Genomic DNA, 7,878 nt, shown 5'->3' with positions numbered 1-7,878 from the left:
TTTTTTTTTTTTTTTTTTTTTTTTTTTTTTTTTTTAGCAGACTCCCAAAGCTGTGTGTGAGTGTCTGTGTGAATATTTTTTCTTTTCCCCTTTCCAAAGTGTGTTTTCATAATCTCTTATTCATATTTGTATAAATATATGAAGAAGCAGACTTACAGGGAATGTTCAAGCAGAAGATTGCAAGTGCTTAGTTTTGCTGTATTGGAAATCAGTGCACTGAACTGTCTCTTCGTCTTGCCTCTGTATTTGGCCAACTTTAGTCTAGACAGCGTCAAGTGCAGTCATGTGCTCCCCTTTTGTGTCTAGATTGCTCTGTAAACTTTTGCTTTGTGCAGTCTGACTTTTGTACTTTTTGCTGAAGGAAACAACCCAGGTTCATGGTACAGTTCAGAGTTGCTCTAGTTGATTTATGATGATGTACAACTTTAAAAGGGGAGAAAACTTCCTGTAAAGAAGTCTATCTCCCCACCACCCCTCTAGTATCCAAGTGCTTTTATAACTTTTATACAATCCTCCAGCAAGGCAGGGAAATGCTGTTTATCCACGGATTTTATGTGGGGAGCCAGGGCAGAGAATCTAAACAGCTTGCTCATGTTGCATGGTCTTTGATAACAGAACAGGGAACCTTGGTCTCCCGTATTCTAAGCTAAAGTTCTGACAGCTGAACTATCCTTTCTCTTGGTTATTAAAAATCTTAGAAAAGAAGTTGTGCTGGCTGACTTGCAGGGATTATTTGCTTATCCCATTATGTTTCAGTTGCATCTGAAGATACTGTTTAAGTGAGGGTTGTCAGTTAATCACAATTAACGCAAAAACAAATTAACGCATTAATTGTTTTAATCATGCATATCATTTTGACCAGCAGAGTGGACCAGCTCTGGACCTGTGCACACAGCCCCAACCCCAGCCCACCCCGCACCTGCTGCAGATTCACCCATCCACTCTGACCAGTGCCAGCAGCCAGGAAGAAGCTGCCACTTGGCATGGTGGGAAAAGCGGCCCCCCCGCCTCACTGCTGCTGGGCCCTTCTTGCTGCAGCTGCCTGGGGCTGCCCTGCGGCTCTTCTCTACTGCCATTACCGCTACCTCCAGGGCTGCCCAGTGGGACAGTGGTGGCAGCGCAGAGGAGTCATAGGGTAGCCTGGGCTCAGGCTCGATGGCTGCAGCAAGAAGGGCCTGGCAATGGTGAGGGGGATGGGCTGCTTTTCCTCAATGCTGAGCAGCAGCAGCTTCTGCCTGGTTGCTGCTGCTGCTCAGTGTGGCTGGGTGAGCAGGCCCGGGTCGGGGCTGTTCTCAGGGGTTCCAGCTGGTCCACTCTGGCTGGGGCGAGTCCGACATGGAGCTGGCTGGTGTTGGGGCTGGGGCTGTACGCTGCTGGTAGTGGCAGGGAGGAGCCGCAGGGCGCATGGGCTCTGGGCTGTTGGGTGGAGGGGGTGGGGGTGATGACTGTTGTTTAACTGTGCAATTTAATTGCGACTTTTTTTTATCTCGCAATTAATTGCTATTAATTTTTTTAACTGTTTGTCAGCCCTAGTTTAAACTAATCCATTCCCCATACTTCTAAGCTAGCATTCAGCGTTCCAATTTGGTCATTTAAATGCTTTTATAAGAAAGACAGTAACTAAATTTTTGCACAGAGAAGCTATATACCTGGCCAAAGGCACATATCATTGCTTTTAGAGGCTTTCCTTAGAAACTTGCTTACTTATTGGACTACAGTAGATACAGTCATCTAATCGGTGAGAGCCTTTTTAAGTTTAAGTGCCATTGCCTTCTAATTGAGGTAGCTAATAATGCAGACTGTCTGCAGCAAATCATTACCTGGAATTGGATTACTGATTTAAGCAAATTGCGTTAACGCACAATATTTACTGAGAGCTCCGTGCTCCGTACAAGTGTCATGCTTTCAATGGTGAAGTATGGAATCATGCTTGGAAGGATTCCATTCATTCAAAGTGCAAGCGAAATGATACAGGGTAATAGGAAAGTAAGGCTGGAAGGGACATCATAAGGTCATCATATCAGGCCTAGGACAGACCCCTGGGGATCCCCACTTGATACCTCCTCCCAACTACACATTAAATCACTGAGGACTGTTCATCGAGTGTGATGGTATATACCCACCTTTGTCTAGTCTGTATTTACTTAGCCTGTTAAGGAGAATGTTGTGGGAGACCAGTGTCAGGAGCCTTGCAAAAGTCAGCGTATGCCTTGTCCACTGCTCTCCCCAAGAGCTTGTCACTTCACCATAGAAGGAAATCAGTTTGGTCAGGCTTGACTTGCTTTTGGTGAATCCCTGTTCACTGTTCCTGATCACCTTGTTCTCCTCTAGGTGCTTCACAGTGGATTCCTTGAAGACCTGCTCTATGTTTTTCCAGGTATAGTGAGTGGTCTAGTCAGCTGGATCCTCCTTTTTTCCCTTTCTTAAAGATGAGAAATATTTTTGCTTTTGTCCAGTCATACAGGACGTTACCCAAACTGCATGAATTCTCAAAAAGAATGGCTCTGAAATTACCTCAGCCAATTCCTTCAGTATCCTTGGGCTTTTATACGTGTGCTCTGGGAGTAGGGGAGCTTTAGTTACCACTTTAATTACTGCTCTAATTAAAGCACTTGAAGTGGAGCTGCTCTAATTAAAGTGCTCACAGCATCACATGTATTAGTGTCCCCATGATGAAAAATGACAGGGGCGCTTTAGCTAAAGCTCTTCAAATAAGCTTTAGTTAAAGCGCCTCTGCTGCCATTTTGCAGTGCGGAGATGCTGATGCAGGTGATGCTGGAGTGCAGTAATTGCTATGCTCCAGCAGACTTGATTGAGTCTGTTCTGACCTGCTGTAATTACTGCATGTGTACAAGTGCCCCTTGAGTGCACCCATCCAGCCCTTCTTATGAGCCTTACCTATGATATGCTGTTTATGAACCACGTTCCTTTATGACTATAATCATATGGAGCATACAGAGTGCTGATAGATTCTGCATGCCTTAATTTTGTGATAGTCCCCCCAGCTCCCAATTTTATTCAACCTATCTGGGAAGAAGAAATTGGACAAATTCTATTTCAATGGTCTCTTGTGTGTCCATCTCTTTCCTTTTTTTCTCTTGCTTTTTCCCCCTCCCTTTTTCTCCTTTATTCCTTTAGCCATTTGTGCTGATTATATGATAGACGTAGAGGCATGAGGGGGAAGTTTTTTCTCTCTTCCCTTGGAAGAATGTTGCATACTGCACTGTGATTGGGCTATAATGGCATAGAAGCATGCAACTTGTTTTGAAGGCTTTTACTATGGAAATGACAACATCAACATGTAGTTTTATATTGTGGAAAAACACGTTTTTGTCATGTATAACAGTAAGGAACCTTCATAAAGGTGGTAAATATTTGAAGGATATTTACAAGCTCAGATTTAAAGACTTCCATCATGTAAGCTTCTGGAATAACTACTGTCTTCTTTAGATCACGAGTAGTGGCCTTGACACTGTGCTTAGTAAGTTGCGTAACGGCTGGGTAGAACTTGGATATTAGCATTCTAGCTGGGCCCTTAGGTTTATAGTCTTGAGTTTGGGTGATACACTAGTTAGAGACTGCATAATTAAACTGATGGTTAGCATGCTTAAATTGGCAATGAAGTGCAACTGAACTATAAGACCAGAGTCTGACATAATAGAAATGTTAGGTTCTGTTAACGACTTTTTGTGATGTGACCTTCTGCAGCTGGGGTGCTAATAGTTCTCTGTATGCTTATATCAGAGTATGAGGTGTTGGACACTTAAAGGCCGTGAAGTACCTGGACAGTGATATTTGAATCCTAGTCTGAGGTCGGTGTATTAACTAAACCACTTTGAAATTGAGGGCATGCTGAAATTTGAAAGGCACAAGCTAGGTATTTTTTTAAATTAATTTTCGGTCAAGAACCAACTTTTGGAAGGCTGGACTACTTTTTTTTATTTCCTGTGAATACTGGGAAACCACAATTGTTTCCCACCCTCCAAGTGATGGCTGAGGTTTTTCTAAATGGTTCTAGTCACTAAAATAGATAAAGCACTTGGTCCAACATAGCTTTGTTTTGTGGAGTTTTGGAGGAAGTTAGGGAGGAAATCTGAATACTGAAACATCTTGAAAAGGTCACTTTATTCAGAAACAGTTCCTGAATGATTTCCCTTCTTTAAAGGGCCAGTTAAGAAACAAATAGAAAATAGATAAATCCCCTAGGATTTACTATGTGTAGCTTTTTAAGGAGCACCTGCAAAATAGTATGAAGGAGGTACTACCATGGTTTTGGGCAGAGGTATCAATACTTAACCACCCTGCTATAAACTATTGCAGCTGTAGAAGGGGATTGGAGATGTAAACTGTGGTTAACCTTATGGGACAAAATGCAGGATTCTGATCTGATGACAGGTACAGATAGCGCATGAAAGCATCTTGGAGGATTTGCATCCTAAAGAATAAAAATTGGCCATTTTTTATTTTTTTTTAATTGAAAAAGGTTTCAAGTTTCCCATATTTTAAAACTAATTCCTTCTGAGAAGAAGCAAGCCTTAAGAGGTCACCCCACCTGCCCTGGACTCCACTGGGCACTGAATGATGCTTCTTGGAATCTATCTCCTAAAGCTAGAAAACAGTGGGGGGAGGAGAGTGACATCCTGGGATTCATCCTCCATTCAAATCAAATTTCTTCTATTCTAAACACTGGCTATAACATGGTCATTCTACTCAATGGATGCTTTTAGAGCTTGGGGAAGTTTTTACACATAGACCCTTGACTTTATTTTATGGAATTGACTCGAGTCATTCAAGCCAGTTGTTTCTGGATTTCAGCATTTTATTTGCCTCTTTTTTAAAAAAAAATATGAAGTCAAAATAACTTTCTGCATGTAACAGAATTTGTAGGAGTTAAATACCTGAAGGTAATGTTCAAAGTAGCCAAGTGCAGCTTTGAGGAGTGCTTTATGTAAACACAACAGTCGTTTAAATCATTAAAGCATTTTAAATTTCATAGTTCTCTGTTCTCCCCCACAACTTGTTAAATGTGAGTAATCTTAACTGATCCATTTTACTTTTCATTGCATAAAGGGATCTTCAAAGTATTGTGAAAATAACTTGCTAAATATCTTTTCATAAAGCTTTTACAGAAATGCTTAATGTCTCGAGTCCTATTTACTACACTAGATGTCAGTATATGATGGGAACTCCTGCAGGGTAGTGTAGAGTTTCTTGTAGAATCCTGTTTCATTGAATGTGAAACCAGATTCTGTGAGAAGCTGCGCTCTGCTACTATGGAAAAACTTCTAATTAATGTCTTATGACTTTCTTGGCTAAAGGGCTTGTTTGAGCTTCCTGCTTTTAATTCTCCATCCTTAGAAGATGTACTTGGCAAGTATCAGTATATGTTTGACACATTACTCAGTACTAGTGCCTTTAACGTGGTGTGCATGCGCACACCCAGCTTCTCCAGCATGCACTTCAAGCATTCAAGTGGCATTGCAGCAACATGACTTTTTGGGTCAAATATATCTGTACATGCTGCTATTTACAGGAATTGTCCTTACCCCATGTACTGAATAAACTTATTCTTGGCACAGTGGAAGGAATTACATATGCACCTCTATTTTTAGTGAAGAGCTCACAACTCCCTGAGGATTTAACTGATAACTTTAAGATCAGTGGGTGTTGGGGGAAATAGTTGTACATACCTTGATTATGAGAGAGTCAATGGCTGACCTGCCAGGGGTTGTCTCAATTCTCTCTAGAAAACATGTTCTCTAAGCATCTGGGATGGAAGGAGTATAGCAGCAGCAAAGAGCTTGTGAAAGGGTTGTTAGGCAAAGAGACTAAAACAGATGATTTAACCACGTGAGTGTGATATAAAGCAATACAGAAGAGAAAGACAGCTAAAGGAGACTTGTATGCTGACTGAGGAGGGATTATTCAAGAATTTACACTTCGTATCCACCTCAACATCTTAAAATAATGGTTGGTAGGTTTTGCTTTCTTCTAAAAATAAAGCTCTTAAAATTCTTTTGCAAAAGGAAGTGACCATAACCTTTGGTCAGGCACTTGCTAGCTAGGTAGAAACACTTGAACTTTCTCTGTAGATGACTGGAAGTTCCTTTCTTTTGGTATGTTCCATCTCCGAGTTTAGATATCAGCACTAGTAGGCACAGTTGTATATGTTTGGGTGGTCCCACTCTCCTCCTTGGATTCCCCTTGTTTTTAAGCAAACAAGCCCACTACCATTATACTTCTGAATATGTGCAGAAAAAAAGCAAGCGAGAGAGTCTTTGAAGGCTTTTTGGGGGGAGGATTTTTGAAAGCACGAACAGAGGTTAGTCTGAAAATTTTCCTCCTATTTTGTTACTGCCTTGGCTATTTTGTCACGTGACTTTGAAGAGTGAAGGAGAAGGGCAGAGTGAATTTGTAGGAGAACTTCAGTTCAGTTATTTTAGACATAACGTAAGAATCTGCACATCAGATTCACTTCAGAGGGTGTCTAGCTCCTCCTCCCCTGTCTTTAGCCTGCAGTTTATTACTTGGCTTATAAGGAAGGAGGAAGTATTCAGATTTCAGTGTACTGGTCTACCACAAACTACATAAGGATGCAGTAGTATCAGGTCTATGTCTAGAAGCAGAAGGAGGATAGTCTTACTGGATCTCGGAATCAAAATGACTGTATTAAATTTAAATTGCTAAGTGCTGATTAATGTACTCATTTTTTTTTCTCTACCGTTATTTGAGGGAAAGAAAAAAACAATATTTTTAATGTACACTGCCTTATTCATTGAGGAATATTTTTAGGTGTCAGATCTGATATTCAGAGAACTTGTCTCAACAAATTTTGATCTGTAGTGCATAATCTGTTGAATTTATTCTGCTAAAAGTTGGATGGTTGGCTTTTACTCTTCAAATATGTTCTAATTTAACTAGTGCTCATTGGCTTTCTGCATTGGGCTGCATGTACACATTCAACTAATCTGGGAGAATTCTTGCAGGTTGATCTCCTGGTAGAAAAACTTATGTGGAGCTGCATGTACAGACATTTGCAGGCTGAAGGCCTGAAGTTTGGAGAGCTTGCAGTGCTGACACTGCATAGCTGAGGGGTGGGGGGAGTGATGGGATCTTGGTCTTTCACACATCTCAGCATCCTCTGTAGGCATCCTTAGTCTTCCTGGCAACAGATGGCAGCAGTGCATTGGGCAGCCCTGACTGGCTGATCCAAATTGCCCATTGTCAGTTTGTTTTTGCCTGCAGCAATGCGGGGATTGTGCAAAGGATGTGTTCTGCTCAATGCTGAAGCAGCAGAGTCCGGTAATAACATGCTGTCTCCCAGAGGGACAAGGGGAGGGAGGGAGGAGTGGATGCTGGAGGACTAGATTCTCGTTTGCATGTACAGACACTTGCTGTCTATATATTGTCTATAGACATTTGCTATCCCAGGAGAAACTCCTGGGAATGACTTAACTCTGGCTGTTCCTAGTTTATTTTTCTTTTGGAGAAGCCATTTTTACTGTGGGAGGAAAAAGCCTGAACATCTGTACACTCATAGGCAATGTTTAGGGGAGACACTGCGGGCGGCGGCTGTGGGCAGTCCCCACTCACTGCTTGCTGCCCTGGTGCCCCCCAGTCATGGGAGGCACCAGTCATTCATGTGTACAAGTGCAATGTCCTATCGAGGAGAAAGCCCTGCATGTGCTTTTAGAGCTTTTCTAACATCAAAGGTTTTAATTTTTGAAAACGTTTGAATTGCTGCTAGTTTTGGACTTCTAGCAGATTAGATGCATGTAAGACAGGGGTGGGCAATTTGAGCTGGAGGAGCTCCTTAAGGAGTTTTGCTGACCTGTTGCAAGGGGGTGGGGGTATTGACCCAGTCTGGGGGATGGGTGG

The sequence above is a fragment of the Gavialis gangeticus genome, unplaced genomic scaffold (assembly GCF_001723915.1).
Source record: "Gavialis gangeticus isolate Ggan-Ray unplaced genomic scaffold, GavGan_comp1, whole genome shotgun sequence".
In the NCBI taxonomy this organism is placed as follows: Eukaryota; Metazoa; Chordata; order Crocodylia; family Gavialidae; genus Gavialis; species Gavialis gangeticus.
Note: the sequence above shows the minus strand (reverse complement) of the source record.